This window comes from Sciurus carolinensis, chromosome 11 (genome assembly GCF_902686445.1).
Source record: "Sciurus carolinensis chromosome 11, mSciCar1.2, whole genome shotgun sequence".
Lineage (NCBI taxonomy): Eukaryota > Metazoa > Chordata > Mammalia > Rodentia > Sciuridae > Sciurus > Sciurus carolinensis.
The window spans coordinates 98380727-98399420 of record NC_062223.1 but is presented as its reverse complement, the minus strand read 5'-3'; positions in this window follow the sequence as shown (position 1 = coordinate 98399420).

Below are 18694 nucleotides of genomic sequence, written 5' to 3'. Positions count from 1 at the left end.
TTCAAAAAGGAAAGTCACATTGATACAGAAGTTAAAATAATAAATAATGTTCTTCCATGCTGAAAACAGCAAGCATCACAGTTATCAGTGATAGATTTCAAACACTCTAGATATTAGCTATAACAAAAGGAGGCTTAAGTGGAATTTTAAGCCTCTGCTTTAATTAATCTGAGAAAATCATGAATTTCATGATAGATATAAACTTCTAGGGACTTCTACCTGTAGTCAAATATTTGGCGTTCAACCCCCTGATTTGCCTGGGATAGGCATTTACCAGAATATGGGACTTTCAATGCCAAAACCAGACAAGTGCTCATCAAACTGAACAGTTGGGTATCTTAATGTTATTTAACTTAGTATAATTTAAATTGACCACATTATTGGGGAAAAATGAAAAAAAATATTTATTTATAAAATTAGATGAATGTATCTGGTTTTGTCCTTTACATCCCCCTGGGGACTCTAAGCAGCACTGGAAACTGATTAGGAAGTACTGCTATAGTCCTTGTTTGGCAGCTTCAAATCACAGGATGAGGATTCAAGAGGGCCTTAGAATTAATCACCATGCATATCTATGTAGGCAAGAATAACTGTCAATGAAGATGCCCCCTGTTTTGTAGAAATGATAAAATAACTTGAAACGTATATATAAAATAGGGTCTGAACTTGAATATAAATCTGGGTCACAGCATCCCTCTTTACAAAATATGTACTAAATAATCCTAAACACATACCTGGGTATCACCTCTCAAACATCTTTGCCATCTGTATTTCTTACCTCAAGTCTGAAATCTTTCGACCTCTACATGGAACTTAACTGAACCCAACTCTCTCCTCTTGCCCATGTTCTGTTTTTTGTTGTTGTTTTTTTATATTTTTCCTGAGACTCTTTTCAAATTAACATACCTCCTGCAGTTCGAATTTAGGAAAGTCAGATTAAAATCAGATAAAAAATTCCTTAATTCTTGCTGAAGTAAATCAAAATTCCTCACACTGTTGTTTAGGAAACTCCATGCTATTAGCATGAATTTCTACTTACTTCTCAATCTAATGCTTTTCCATGCCACTCATTCTCTCATAAATTTGAATCCCATTATAGCAACATTTATTTTTGCATTCTTCATAACTTGTAGAATTGTTCATGCCATTCTTTCTCGTTGCCACATCCTAACTTTTCCATCTGTGTATATCAAAAATCCTAATTTCCTTTCAAGGAAAAGTGCTACTCTCTTCCTTAAGGATTTCCTGACTACTTTTACCTTAATGTCTGCTCTTCTGCTTGTGAATCCTTATATGAGTTTGAACATCTCTCTTCTCTTCTCTTCTAAGACTCCATCAACAGAGCATCCAACAGCTAATGGACTCCAGAAATTCTTTATGACAAATTATTGCTTCTTAGTTCTCTAAAATTCATCTTTATCTCTATGATATCAAACAAAGAACTGAATACTGACAAATATTCAGTGATTAATTACCTTGCTTAGTCATGGACTTAAAGGGGATATAAAGTAATATCTGAAAGTTCTGCTTTCACATTCAAGCAGGGCCATAGTGGGTCTATAATATTTGGCGATTCATTTGACCCTAATTTTATCATTTTTACTTATTTACAGTAGTTAGAATATTGCATCAGATGTGGGACAGAAGAAGATTCCAGAGGTGGAGGAATATACTTTGTCTTTCAAATCACACCCCAAAATACAAAATGTTGGATAAGCCAGTGAAAGTGTTTCCCACTGGAAAAATATCAAAAGAGGAGGAAGTAGAATACTAGTTCCCTAGTACTTCAGTAGTGAAATTCTCCTGTGATTAGGCACCTGTCTTCAAGAGTTAGTACAACCACTCAGCTCTCACATAGACAGAATCATTTTCTCTTGTACAGTGACTGACCATCAGTGTCTCTTCCCACCATGCATGGTCATTTCTCTGGGCTACAGACCTCAAAGGGACTACTGTTTATTATTCATCCTTTAACCAAATGTGAACCACTCATATCCAACTTATTTCTGATAGTCTTTTAAAACGGCAATACAATGCTAACAAACACTGATAGAGAAATGAGAGTTTATAAGCATACTGCATGGAATATAAATTAACCAAATCCTTAGGCTAGTTCATGTATTTCTTCATTTAGTAACTGCTGTGATTGGAATTCAGATATCTACTTTGGGTTTTTGCCCTATTTTAAAAATAGCAATGTTAACTGAGGGAATTTAGAGTTCATCAAAAAGCTTGGATAACCATTTGCCATTTAGATTAAGTTAACCTATTGCTTCCTCAAGGTCTACCATGTGAAAGAATAATCTGAACTTGACTCATTAGTATGAACTATTGAAATATACATGGGAAGATTGTAAGCAAACTTTTTCATCTAATAATGCCACTAATGGCCTGTAATCAAAGCACATTCAGTTAGCTAAATAAGAAGCTATTAGCTTGTTTGTTTGAGGTCTAAACAAAGGATAATATAATTGCTGGGTTTTCCTCCCTATTATAGATATGAGGAGGCATGGCTTTTTTTTTTTTTTTTCCATCAAAGTCATTCATTGTAGACAGTCAGTCTGACCAAACAGCATTAAAAAGATTTTTCCTCAATAATAAGGGCTTTTAAAAAATTTGTCTACATTATATTAAATACTCTTTAAACTCTCTTATTCAATTTGACTGGAAAAGTTCTACAGTAGTAAATCACAAGTGGACATTTCTCAACAAACTACAAACTCTGAGCAATGTGAAACTATAGATGAAGAAGTATAAGCCATGTTTGGGGGTTATAGTTCCTCTAGGCATTCACTTAACAAAGCAAAGTGCTGAGCTGGGTGCACTGCTATTCTTTAAGAATGTTTACTACAAGCATTTTATGGCATCAGAGGATTTTTTTTTCTTTCTCCTATTACTAGTCAGTAAAATTCCATTACCCAATGCTATCAATTTTGATTTAGCAATATTTGCTTGTTTCCTTTGTCATCTGAGCTTTCTAATATAGAAGCTAGTAAAGGTGCAGACTTCAGTCAAATTACAAGGATTGAAAATGCAATGAGTCTTTATTTTGTTTTATGCAAAAACTATCTAAATTGCTGTAAAATGGTTAGGAACTAGCAGCATAATAAGGTTACAAGCTTCACAGAACTTATTTGATTTGCATTTTGCTTCTAAACATTGTAAAGGGGTGATTATCAACTAAAAATAAATTTAGATAGAAAGCACATTTAAGGGCTTTTATAAACAAAAACTTACTAGAATTTGAAAATCTTATCTATCATGACACTGTTTATAACTCATATAATTACATAATTTTACATCAATGATAATAATTGATACAGACCTGGAGGAGAACTTGTAATAATCCCATCCAACTGCCTTGTATATTTGTAAAGAAACAATAGTTTAGCAAAAATGGACGAAGTCTGGGTAACTACAATTACCAGACCAAGTCCCCTCCCCTGTTTCTATGTGGATGTCTTATACTTTACAGTGTTTTCCATGTGAACAAGAAAAAGATAAACTCACAAGAGTAAATATATTTAAAAAATTAAAATTTTAATACTCTTTAAGAAATTCTTTATTTCTGAGAGCCATGTTTGTTGGAATGTTTGTGATAATATCATCACCTAATAGTTCTTCATTGTTAAAGAAATGAGTTTTGTCAATGTTAATGATACTGGAGCAGTTCCAAAATGTCCCTCAAGCTCCTTCATGTAAGCAGTGTTTTAAAAACTAAATCTGGCCAGACATGGGGGCACATGCCTGTAATCCCAGTGACTGGGGGGCAGGGAGAGGCCAAGAATTCAAAGCCAGCATTAGCAACTTAGCAAGGCCCTAAGCAACATAGCAAGACCCTGTCTCTAAATATTAAAAAAAAAAAAAAAAAAAAAAAAGATTGGTGTTGTGGCTCAGTGGTGAAGTGGCCTTGGGTTCAAACCCTGGTATCTAAATAAATAAATAAATAAGTAAATAATCAAAACCCAAACGTGAACTTTTAAGAGTAAATCCTATCTCAGCTACCCATTAGTTGTGAATCTATCATTGATTCAATAGAATAATGTCAATCCGAGTGCATGGTATTGGTTAAACCAGTTCTTCTAGGAGAATTCATGGTGTTTACATGGTAAAACGGAAAGGGTACAACAGAAAGGGTAGAGAAAATAAGAATTTATGTTAAACAGCATATGAACTATGAGAGGGGGGAATATAGCAAAGGAAGAGGCTGAGGGGTGTTGAAGGGTTTCATATTGAATTTAAAATTGAGTTGTGTAACATGGTCTTAACAAGAAGGTGACATATGAATGAAAATCCAATAGAGATAAACAATTAGTCAATGACATAGCAAAAGGAAGAATTTCCAGATGCAGGAGACATGTTCACATACTGGGTGGAATTGTCTTTAAATTTGTGAAATAGGAACAAAAACATAACTTTCTTATCTAAGAGACTTGTTTGAAACAACAAGAAAAAGCAGTTCATAAGCTGTAAACATTATATATGTAGGCTAGATTTTTTTTTTTTATTATTGTGACTACTATTATGACTAGAAGATAAAACTAAATTGTGAACATTTCTTAGTAAGACGGTGCAGGGAACAGGGATGATTTAGGCTCTTGACCACTTTATCTTCACTTTAGAGAATTTGATTCATTCTGTGTAAGAATTCACAGTGCAAAGTTCACAGATTTAAATAGCAGCTAATTAAGAGACCAGATAAGACCACAGATCTACCTTCTTGTTGCAGTTATACATAACTAGTTGCTATGACTTATGAAACATTTTGAAGCTGATTTAGTGATTCACTCATGCTCCTTTTACACCTTTAAATAATAATAATCACTTCAAATAAAAAAATAAAAACTTTGAACTGCACTTCTCACTTTACAAACACATTCATAGCTTCATTTTCACTTGACTTTCAATTAGCATACACCTGGCTAAGCACTTTACAAAGTGTTTTATTTGTTTTTAAATATCCTTTTGATTTCTCCACCTAATCACTATAGAAAAAAAGAAAGGTCAACTGGACATAGTCAGAAATCACTTCACACATCGAGGAAAGAAAATTTCAGACCAATATCCTTAATGAACATCGATGCAAAAATTCTCAACAAAATTTTAGCAAATCGCATACAAATATATATTAAAAAGATAGTGCACCACGATCGAGTGGGTTTTATCCCAGGGATGCAAGGTTGGTTCAACATTCGGAAATCAATAAATGTCATTCACCATATCAACAGACTTAAAGTTAAGAATCACATGATTATTTCAATAGATGCAAAAAAGCATTTGATAAAATACAACATCCCTTCATGCTCAAAACACTAGAAAAAATTGGGGTAGTGGGAACATTCCTTAACATTATAAAGGCAATCTACGCTAAGCCCATGGCTAATATCATTCTAAATGGTGAAAAACTGAAAGCGTTCCCCCTAAAAACTGGAACAAGGCAGGGATGCCCTCTTTCACTGCTTCTATTCGTCCTTGAGACTCTAGCCAGAGCAATCAGACAAACGAAAGAAATTAAAGGGATACGAATAGAAAAAGAAGAACTCAAACTATCCCTGTTCGCTGATGACATGATTATATATTTAGAGGAACCTGGAAATTCCACTAGAAAACTTTTAGAACTCATAAGTGAATTCAGTAAAGTAGCAGGTTACAAGATCAATGCTCATAAATCCAATGCATTTTTATACATAAGTGATGAATCTTCAGAAAGAGAAATTAGGAAAACTACCCCATTCACAATAGCATCGAAAAAAATAAAATACTTGGGAATCAATCTCACAAAAGAGGTGAAGGACCTCTACAATGAGAACTATAGAACACTAAAGAAAGAAATTCAAGAAAACCTTAGAAGAGGGAAAGATCTCCCATGTTCCTGGATAGGCAGAATTAATATTGTCAAAATGGCTATACTACCTAAAGTGCTATACAGATTCAATGCAATTCCAATTAAAATCCCAATGATGTACCTTGCAGAAATAGAGCAAGAAATTATGAAATTCATCTGGAAGAATAAAAAACCTAGAATAGCTAAAGCAATCCTCAGTAGCAAGAGCGAAGCAGGGGGTATTGCAATACCAGATCTTCAACTCTACTACAAAGCAATAGTAACAAAAACGGCATGGTATTGGTACCAAAATAGACAGGTAGATCAATGGTACAGAATAGAGGACATGGACACAAACCCAAATAAATACAATTTTCTCATACTAGACAAAGGTTCCAACAATATGCAATGGAGAAAAGATAGCCTCTTCAACAAATGGTGCTGGGAAAACTGGAAAACCATATGCAATAGAATGAAATTAAACCCCTATCTCTCACCCTACACAAAACTCAACTCAAAATGGATCAAGGACCTCGGAATCAGACCAGAGACCCTCCATCTTGTTGGCTTAGGATCAGACTTCCTTAACAGGACTCCCATAGCACAAGAAATAAAAGCAAGAATCAACAACTGGGATAGATTCAAACTTAAAAGCTTTCTCTCAACAAAGGAAACTATCAGAAATGTGAAGAGAGAGCCTACAGAGTGGGAGAATATCTTTGCCAACCATACCTCAGATAGAGCGCTAATTTCCAGAATCTATAAAGAACTCAAAAAACTCTACACCAAGAATACAAATAATCCAATCAACAAATGGGCTAAGGAAATGAACAGACACTTCACAGAAGAAGATGTACAAGTAATCAAGAGATATATGAAAAAATGTTCAACATCCCTAGTAATAAGGGAAATGCAAATCAAAACTACCCTAAGATTTCATCTCACCCCAATTAGAATGGCGATTATCAAGAACACAAGCAACAATAGGTGTTGGCGAGGATGTGGTGAAAAAGGAACACTCATACATTGCTGGTGGGGTTGCAAATTAGTGCAGCCACTCTGGAAAGCAGTGTGGAGATTCCTCAGAAAGCTGGAATGGAAACACCATTTGACCCAGCTATCCCACTCCTTGGCCTATACCCAAAGGACTTAAAATCAGCATACTACAGAGATACAGCCACATCAATGTTCACAGCTGCTCAATTCACCATAGCCAGATTGTGGAACCAACCTAGATGCCCTTCAGTTGAAATGGATAAAGAAACTGTGGCATGTTTATACAATGGAATATTACTCCGCAATGAAGAATGATAAAATTATGGCATTTGCAGGCAAATGGTCGAAATTGGAGAATATCATGCTAAGTGAGATAAGCCAATCTCAAAAAACTAAAGGACGAATGATCTCGCTGATAAGCAGATGAGGACATATAATGGGGGGTGGGAGGGGCTAGCATTAGGTTTAGGGTTAGGTTTAGAGTAGGCTAAGGAGAGCAGTAAGAATGAAGGAAAGAAGGACTGTGTAGAGGGAAAAGAGGGGTGGGAGGGGTGGGGGCGAGGGCAAAAATAAAATAAACATCATTATCTTATGTAAACGTAAAAAAAAAAAAAAAAAAAAAAAACCAGAAATCACTTCAGTTTGCTAGTTTTCTACTCACAGAATCTCAGCCCCAATCTCCAGCATCAGAGACCCCTACCCACACTGCATGATCATAGTACCTCTGTGGTCCCCGTACAAAGTAAGAGAAAGGCATGAGAGTTTTGTCTGCTTTCTATAAGAAGTATTAGTGATATAAAGATGTAGTTAAATGTTAATACTGCTTTAGTCAGTTATCCTTTGTGTCAGTGTGGTTTGGGATCAAACTGTTGGGCTTGAGGTAAGCCAACTTCTTCAAATTATGACCACTGTGTTATTTTTAAATCTCTTCTCCCTATCGCTCCTCTCCTTAATGTTTTCTTCAAAAACCACAGATTTACCCTTAAATTTATCTCACTTTGCATCCCAACTCCACCAGTTATCAAATGTAAACTTGGACTAGGCATTAATCCTTTTGAAGCTCCAAATTCCTTTCCTCTTAGAAGAGGAATAAAAATATCCTTTGGGAAGAATAGGTTCAAACCTTCTCTGTCAGTTGTTTTGGGTTTTTAAGGGACTAAGAGAGTCTTTCTGGACATAGTCTAGTACCCTCTTTTTATCCTGGGTGTAGCTTTATTTCTTTACTTAATAGCAAAGAGAAAAGCAAAGGAAATTATTGGAGTAATAGAAAAATTCTTAATCATGTGATACACAACTGTGTATGCATTTCAAACTCATCAAATTATATACTTAAAATGAATGAATTTTCCTGTATGAAAAAAAACAATAGTGTTTTTTTTTAAATCTACAAGAAAGTAAGTATTAAAATGAGGAACTTTTTCCTGTGTATTATTAGTATTCAAAGTTACTTTCTCTGCTGTACTAGTTTCTCCTTTTGTAAGGTGCATTTTGATATTTGAGGACTTAGGACTATTTAATAAAAACTATACAGATTAATTTATTTTATAAGCAATTCTTTGAGCAAGGATCAAGCCTTTTACAGAAAGGAAACTGAGGCTTATGTTGGGAATTATCTAAGATCACTGACATTATAATGATCTTGGGCCAAAACTCAAATCTCCTAATATCACTAGTCTGTGACCTAAAGGCCAGAAACCAACACTGTTAGCTTACATTTGCCAAGATTCCCTGAGGGATGAACACATAAAATCTAAAAAAAAGAAAGAAAGTATAAATAAATACACAAAAAGATTCTTTTGAAAATGGTCAGGAGGAAGGAGAACAAATGCAGGTATCGTTCTTGGCTGGCTATCGCATACATACTATTACATTGTCTCATGGGATGGCTTCAGAGGCAAAATTTATTACTGCATCTCAGAACAAGAAGAAAATAATTTTTCCTGACTTCTCCTTCATCTCTCATTTCTTTTTTTATCAACATCTGCCTTTTGGGTTATTTATTTCCCTCAGTTTCTGGTTTGCTTCACCTGGCATTCTCATATTGTTAAAAGAAAGTCCATAGCAATTGTGAATATTGTGATTGGGAGCGGGCACAGCACCCTTTCTTGAGAGCAGCACCCCTCAATGTTCTTGAACGATAGCAATCATGGCACTAGCAACAGCAAGCCAGGCCTGTAAGGCACGAGTAAGACAAGCAAGTGCTAGCATTACTGTGATCAGAAATGAAGGTAAATGGCCAATTCCGATGATGCATAAACAAAGTCTAATATAACTGACTTGAGATTTGTTGACGCCGTGGCTTATTGCTACCTTTCTGATACCAGTCTGCCTCCCTTAGAAAGCTTTCTTATTTTTCATTTTTGTATGTTCAGAGAATAAACAGCTTATGTCAGAAAAGGAGCACATCTCTCTAATTCTTGCAATATAGAGTTTAAACTGGTGTAGTATATAGAGTCAATCACAACCCATCTTCGACTTGCCATTTCATTAAAACTTTCCAAAATTATCAATCCAAACTCACTCCCAAATGTACCCTTCTTTCCATTTGTACCAAATATATCATCTAATAATAAACAACTGAGAATCAGTGTTTGCAAACATGAAACATTTTTTATTTATACATGTATAGGTTTTGTGAAACTCAGTGGAATTTAGTTGGGTTTAGTCGATTTTAGACAGATTCTGCTTATCTTAACTGGACTACTCTCACGTCCGTTCCATTGATCTTTTTAGTCTGAAATCATGATACCAAGAAGAGAGAATATCTATGATTTGTTTTTCATAGATATACATGAAACTAGAAAATGGAAGCAGAAGCATATGATGCCTTTTAAAGTTCTCCCCACTAACAGGACCACCATCACTTTCTACCTAGTACCTGGGTCAATCACCTTAGCAGGACAAACCCAAGATCAATAGTTCAAGAACATTCTGTGTTCATATGAAAGCATGGCAAGAATGGGAGAAGGAACAGAAATGTTTGAAAAGAATAAAACCTAATCAACCTCAAATATACCATTTGCTTTTATGCCTTTATTTTTTGTATCTTTGAACATGCAGTGTCATCAAATAATGAATTTCATTGTGGAGCACAGACATCTTTATCGCTTAAGTATCAATCTTGCTTAAGCACATAGCCTATGCAATTATGTAACTCCCAGTTCAATACAGCCCCTGCCATTACTAACCGTGCAAATGTTTATTTTTTGATCAATCTTATCCATAAAACAGATATAATTGGACCTGATTTAGGGCATTTTAAGGGATACATGTTCATATTAGTCAGAGCAGGTTAATTTCTATAACAAAACAACAAAAGCAAAACAAATCTTGATTACTGAGCAATATACAAATGTATTACTCATTCACATAAGTCCAGGGTGGATGTGTCTGATTGGAAGATTCTTAGTCAAATGATAATTCAGGGATGCAGCCTTCTTTTTTCTTAAACTGTAGTTATTTTCATTACATCGCAGCCACGTTTTTCATGCAATGATAGGAAGGGAAAGAAATAGTGGGTGTGCACATGTCCAGTCCTAGAACAGCTGTAAACAAATTCTGTTCATATTTCAGTGCTCAAAATAGTCATGTCTTTCTACCAGTGTACAAGGGGTGACCAGGGAATATATTGTCTGTCTAAAAGAGAGATATGGAATGGAAACTAAAAATCTTTGGTGTATAAAATATATAGCTCATTTTCTAGTACATATTACTTTCTCATTGCACAATAAATATAGCTAAGTATATCAAGAAGAAAGCATGCAAAACATTAGTGAATTGAAAGTTCAGAAATATTGTGAAAGAAATTCATACATAGGTAGAAGAGTATCCTGGAGACTTTTAAATTTTTGGACAAGTCACTTCTCAGGTAAGAGATGCTTGAAGATATGTCAACTTTATCCTTTTCATTATGTAATACCATTCTATATTCCTAAAAGCACTCTTAATTTTTTAATTAAAATGAACAAAAATCAGTGCTATAAGAAATTCATGATGCATTTTCATTTCCTTCTGATCCATCTAACCAAGATCAAGATATAATTAGAAGAATACTAGTTTGCTGAAAACCATGCATGCCTGTCTTGAGTGCTATTTCTAATTAAAAGTTAGGATTAATTATTATAGACCCACATTCATTGTTCTCAGGAAAAAAATCATTATAAGTTCCCATTGCTAAGTTGCATCAGCCCTTTTCCATTATGGCCTTGTTTAGAAATTGTAAATGTGTTGTTCCTCCTTACTCCAACATGTCAGAAAGGATCATACACACTAACAATAGTGTTCAAATGTTCCTTGGTGAGAAGTCATGGGTCTTTACTGCTCTTGTTTATTAACTGATTTACTAACTGCCCTCTATATAACTGAGACATCAAGAAAGAGTCACTTGGTCATTGTTTTAGACAATAAAATCTTTGACTGTTTGAAGTTTAGGATATCTAGCCATGATCTAATGAAGTTCTCCTTGACTAACCCTTCCCTGCAGTGACTGCCAATGCTAGGATGTGGTGTGTTACATGCAATGAATTACTAGCTGGGAAATCAAAATATCTTAATTTGAGTGCATAATCTGCTACCACTAGCTCTGCAACCTGCAGGGAAATGCAACACACAAAATAATATTCATGAGATATGGCAGTATATATAAATGTAGTGCAGGTATAAAAATGGTTGAGGGTCACTATGTCAAGTAAACTAAGAGAGGGTGGTCATAGCTCAGGCTGTATTCCATACTGATGATGGCACTCAAGTACATTTTTAAGAGACCTGATATCTACCCCAACCTTGTAAAAATAATACTACAAACCAACCAAGTGGTTTTGTAGGAAAAAATATTTTGTGTTGCTTCTTTTCTGACTCTTTGCTATAAACTGAAATATCCTCAGTCTAGCTCTTCAATATGAGCTTGAAAGGAAGAAGAATAAATACAATGGATTTGACAAGCAGGGAAAGGATCAGGAACTAGAATAAAGTGGCATTTCTGCAGGTTACATTCAAACACATTCCTTTTTGCACTCATCACAATGTAATTTTGTTGTTGTTCTTTTCCTATGGTCCACTGCCCAGCTTATCAATTTTTTTTCAGACACACACACACACACACACACACACACACACACATACACAAGGAAAAAAGAAAATAAAATAAGAATGTTTAGTTAGGTTAAATTCAGCATCATTAGATGCTTAAAACACATAATCATACATTTTCCCTGTGGGAACACCTTTGACCAAAAACGTGAAGACAGTGATTCTCTGAGTAGACTTCTTCTTAGATGACCCAGACTTAATTTTCAAAGAAATGTGTTTACTAAGAGGGATGAATTTTGAGTTCTTCCCACTGAACTCGTGGTTCAATATTCAGGGACTAAACAATTTACCTCCAACAGAATGCAAGTGCAACTTTAGAACACATGTAATGTAGTAAATGTGTTATACCCAAAGGACAAAAATTGGGCATTTTTTAGTTTAGGATAAATTCCCTTTACACTTCATGCACTATTCTAAAGTTCTGTTAAACTTCATAAGGCTTGTTAAAGTACCTGTTGTACCAATTTTGAAAGGACTCACCTCCCAAACTATATTCCTCTTGAGCCTCAACTGATAGACTTGGACCCCAATATAGGTACAGGATTGCACCCATTTTCCAGTAACCCTTCCCCAAACAGCACAATATGAACTTTACAGACTATTGTAAATCATATGTTTTTGTCATATCTGAACTTTTGTTATCATTGTTTACCAACTTATTTTTAAATGAATGCCTTCCTACATTTTCAATGTAACAAAACATTCCATCTTGTGCGAATTGTACTTGAAATATGCATTAGTTGGTTAAAAGTAATATTTCAGTTTCCATTTCTCAACTAGTTTTTCATATTTATTGTTTCCTAGAGTCAAGAACCCTGGTTTCTATTCAGTAGGAATATGATTTTACGTATGTATGTGTACATACACACATGCAAACTGAAGATTTGTTCTATAAACATTGCACCATTAATCTAGTGTTTCCAAAATATATTGAGTCAGTTCATTGGATCAGGTTCTAATTTGGAATATTTATTTTTTCATACCTGAAAATGCTAGGAATTTACCACTTCTGAGTTGAGACAACTGTAGTCCAGAACAAAATTTTAAGCATATTGGATTAAGACAAAAATTATTGAATTAATATGATAGGCATTTTTACTTTTATTCTGAAAATATTATTTATGTTTAGAGTATCTACATGCCCATTTTTTTTTTCTTCAACAGTCTTTAGGAAAACAAGAAAATAAATAGGATAGAGGTAGGAGAAAAAGTGGAACTCTTCCCCCTTGTCACTCTGCTCCATTTTTTATACTTGTGACAGCAATTGTTCTAGGGAACAAATCGATTTTGTCACTCCACTGATTAAAACTGAACCAGTAGCTACCCATCACCCAGTAGAAAGGTGTCCAAACACTGGAGCATAGCATAAAAAGACCCCTGAGATCTGAAACTTACCTTCTCTGCAGTTTTCACCCTCCGTGTTATTCTGAATGACAAACCAACACACACCAACTTGTAGTTTCCTAATTATGCCACACTTTTCCACACCTCATTGCCTGTAAACGTGCTGAACATTTGGCTCGAGAAACTTCTGTTCTCTGCAGAGTCAATTCAAGCACCACTCATAAAAACAAGCCTTTTTAAAAGCACCAAAATCTATTCTAGAACAATTCTTTGGAAATACCAGTCTTTATTTTTACAGTCTGAAATATCTCACTAGTGACTGACTGCCTCTTCTGTTCCACTGTGATCTCTTTGGCATACATATATATACATACACACACACACACACACACACACACACACACACAAGCACACACACATATGTGTGTGTGTGTATTTATTTCTGTATTTTGCACTTAGTTCAGTCTAGTTTATCTGAATGGAAAGAATAACTTAGCCTGGATTGTAAAGTGAAACTGACTAGGATTTTGCACACATGCATACATGAATATGATTTTATGTATGTAAATGTGTACAAAGATGTATTATAAATAATTGGTTCACTTGGTTCATGCAGTTTTGAAGGCTAAGAATTTCCAAGACCTGTAGTTGTTCAGTTGTCAATCCTAGTTGGAAGGCTTGACAATCAGGAAAACTGATGTTATAATTTTCAGCCTGGGTCTCATATCAAAGTTAGGAGAAGACAAATGTCCCAGATCTAAGATATTCAGGCAAGAAGATGAATTTTTTTTCCTCTCAGTCTTTTTGTTCTTTTTGGGCTTTCAGAAATTAAAAAAAGTCCAACCACATTAGGGAGGGCAATCATTTTACTAAGTGTGCCAATTCAAATATCAAGGTCTCCCAGAAATACTCTCACAAACATGGAATAAACGTTGATCCAAATATCTATTCATAAAAATGTCTGTTCAATATTACACATGAAATTGAAGTATTTCAATTTTGATGTTAGATCTAAATATTCAATATATAATCAGTAAAGTGTTGAAAATACTCCAAAATTTTATTCCAGGTTAGTACATGAATTAGTACATGAGGAAAGACAATTATCACATCATCAGATGTTTACGTGTACAGAAATAGGTAGAGTTAAGAATTTTTCCCAGCAACAAAATAGAGTTTCTAACTATTGTGATTATCATATCATATTCCATTTATGAGAAAATAAAAATGGAGGAAATATTCTTGACAGAATTTATCTGCTCTCATCCTTCCAAAATGTATTGTCAGACTGCCCTCTCTATAATTCAAATATTATTAGCTGAGAAAAATCTGTAAAGTAATTCTGTTGGCAAAGGTCTAAATTGTATGTGTTCTGATATATTGGTGCATCTAAGAGTACAATTTTGAGCAATATGTCTTTCTCCATTTGAGTAGAAATTCACAAAGTGTTTCACTTGAACCTAACTTGGACTCACTTGGAGCACTCACAAATAAAGCAAGGTCTGTACAGTGGAAGAAAAATTCATAACAAAAAATTCAATATGGGCTCATCTAGGCACAGATATGGTTTTAAAAACATTAAGAGTAGTACTTCCACTAAATAACAAATGGCATATTTGTACATTGGTGTTGCCTAGGCAAATTTGGTTCTAATATGCTTATGTATACTATCCAATTTTTACTCTATAAGTTAGGTTATTTTATTAAGAATGTTTAGAAATTGAAGTTTAAAAAGCTCAGGCAACGTACCCATGAAAAACCATATAGAATATGTGCGGGGCAAGAGTCTAATACAATCTGACTATTCCAAGCTCTAAATCTGATAATAATACCATACATAACAATTACACTTTGGACAAATTTATGAGCAAAGACTAATAATTAGTATCAGTGTCATGAGAAAAATATGCAAATAACCCATACCAAATTAGACTGTGATGAAAAAAAGATCAATTCTGAGCAGAGAGGTTATGACATTTTTAATGCAAAATCAAAGATGCAGATCATGAAAGAAAGAATTGTTAAACTGGACTTCATTAACTGAAAATATTCACAAAAGGCATAAAAGATTGTTACTGAAAATATATAAACAAATCTTAAAACTCAATAATATGAAGAGTAATTAATTAAAATGGGAAAAAAGATTTTAACAGACACCAATGAAAATGCACATATGACAAATAAGCATGAAAATATGCTCAACATCATGTAATCAGAAAACCCTAACTTAATAAGATACTACTACATACTTATTAAAAGGGTAAAATGCAAAATTCTTATAGTTTAAAATATAGTCAAGGATGTGAAGCAAGAGATGCACTCATTTATTGCTAATGAAAATGCAAAATGATACCAATGCTTTGGAAGACAGCCTATGATTTTTTACAAAAGTACACATATTCTTACTGTACATTCAAGCAATCATGGTCCTTGATGTTTACTCAAATGTGTTGAAAACGTAACAAGCACATGACTATTAATAGTAGCTTTATTCATTGTTAAAAGAACTTGGAAGTTACCAAATTTCCTTCAGTAGCTGAATGGATAAACAAATTCTGGTATATCTGTCCATGGAATATTATTTGACACTAAGAAGAAATGACTTATCAAGCCAATAAAAAGATATGGAAGCTACTTAAATGCATAACACTAAGTGAAAGAGGTCAATCTAAAAATGATACATAATGTATAATTCCAACAATACGACATTCTATCTATATATAGAATTGTGTATATGACAATTATATGAGAATAAAAAGATTAGTATCTGTCACATTTAGAGAGAGGGAGGAATATTGATGGAACAAAGGAGATTTTTAAGGCAGTGAAAATAATTTGTATATAATTCTATAATGACATATTTTTCATGTGTCAAAACTCATAGAATGAACAACACCAAGAATATACCCTAATGTACTCTATGGATTTTAGTTAATAATCCTATACTGATGTGATTTTATCCATGGTAACAAATGGACCATACTGATGTGGGATGATGATGGAAGAGTAAGCTATGTGGAGGAGGGGGAAGTGAAGAGTAGATAGACAGATACAATAAAGGGCCATGCCTCCAATAACTTACTTCCTTCAGCCGCTTCCCACCTCCCGATAGTTACTACTCAATAGTCCAATCAAATATTAATTAATCAAATGGATTAATCCACTGATGAACTCTCATAATTGAATCATTTCACCTTGTAACATTCCCATATGACCTCTACATGAACATCATTTCAGGGAACATTAAAGATCCAGACCATAACATTGGGGATTCCTTATATCTTCCATTTAATGTGAACCTAAAACTGCTTTCAAAAAGTCCATTAATTTAAAAAATTATTCATAAATAAACTATTTTTTTTCCTTTATGGATACCTGAATTAAGCTGAACAGAACTGATCAGAAGGACCAAGAATGGTAGCATCAACTCATTTGTTTTCTTTGTGGCTTACCAAGGTGACTGTTTCTCATAATGACTATACTATTTTTTATTCCCACCAGCAGTGTGCAAGAATACACTTTTCTACACGACCTCACCAACATTTGAACTTTTTTGATAATAGCCATCCTAGTAGGAGTGAGGTGATCTTGAAACATTGTGGTCTTGAAACATCACTACTTTTAATAATCTAGGCCACTATTTTCTCTTAGAACTTCAGGCATGATATAAATGTTCTCTAGGGGTACTCTCCTGTATGGTAAATGTTAATTACCTGTATTTATTAAGCAACTGAAATATGGTTAATTTGACTATGGAAACAAAGTTTAAAATTCATTTAATTTTTATGTAGCTACGTATTGAAGAATGAACATAGAAGGAGTGAAGGAAATCCTGGAGATTACTTTCCTTAAGTCTTGTGGTGATTAAGGGATTTTTATTTATCAATTAATATTTTATACAAAGTAATTTTGCACTAGAAGGTGGGAATCTTGGAATTTTGCTACTATGGATCCCTATATTTAAAATCATTTATTTTAGAAAAGAAATGGCATTGTATGACTTTGGGTATTATTAAAGAATGGAATGTAGACATAGAGGATTTTTCTGTGAATTATTATTTTTGCACTTATGAGGTAATTCTTTACAGTATTTTTCTATTCTTCCAAAATAAACTCCCCCTTTTCCATAGTTGGCATTTTTCTCAGATTATATCTATTTCTTAAATGTGTGTGGCAAGAAAAATGAGTTTTCATTGTTCACTTGCATTAATTTTATCAGAGTGAAATAAGCTGACTTTCCTATAAATAATTTTAAATTATCTTTTCAAATGAGATCAGATTTAGAAAAATGAATTATGAAATCAAGTCCATCAAAGCCAAATACCATGCTGTGTCTGCCAGTTTCTAATCTATTATTTTTTTACTATATAAAATTGATGAAATTTCAATCATTAATTGTATTTGACTTGAGAACAAAAGATACAAAGATAACCAAGTTTCTGTTTCTTTTCAGTTATCATGTATTTCCCAGGTATTCCTATATGGAAAATTTGTAGGTTCATAATTCTTGGATCCAGGTTTTCTATTTGTGTTAAGCTAGTGTAACATATTTCCAAGCATCTCCTCTGCAAACATAAACAGCAACTGAGAAAACCACAGGTTACTCATAAGTTCAAGCAATGTAATGAAGTCTTTTTCAGTCTCAAACCTACTAAAATTTCAGCTCTACCATTCCTATTTCTGGGCAGAATATCCTAGTTCCCTACACAGAGAAATGTCCAACACAAAAAAACTTACCTCTAGTCTCCTCTGTGATTCCTTTCTCTGCTTCTCAGTCTCAGCTACATAATTCCTGTTCTCTTCCTAAAATCACTTTTACTAAGAGCTAAATTTTTCACAATGCATCTGCAGATGTACTTTATAGACATGTACTTCAGGCGTTCTCACTACCCATTTTTACTGAAGGATGCCAAGTAAGACTAACATAGAAATGCTACCAACAGTTTTTCTCCTGTGGCTTCCCATTTTCTTTCTCTTGATTCCTTGGTGGCCACTGCTTGTACAATTTGTCACTCTGTGGGTCCTAATGTCCTTGAAATTGGTGGGGGCTCACAATATACCTGATCTTTTGAGTCACTTGATTTTTCTACTTCCCTCTACAGGTGCTGCCTTTGTGACAGGCTGCCTGATTTGCACTTAGCAGATTGAAATGTGGAGAGATTCAGTAGTTCAAAGCAAAAGAATGAATCATGGAAGTCTTGTAACATAGATAACTTCGCTGGTACATTTTATATTTACCTCACAGCAGCTAATACAATGAGAACCTAAGTGTGCTGCTTGGAATACATAGTTCTCAAAAATTTAGTTCAGAGAACTGCCTTGAAGTTTTCAACTTGAACAATCCCCTGGGATAAGACAAACATGGGTGAAGGTTCTCATATACCTATCACTGTAACATTGTCCTAGCATTCACATTTCATTACCTCTTTTTCTACATATTAG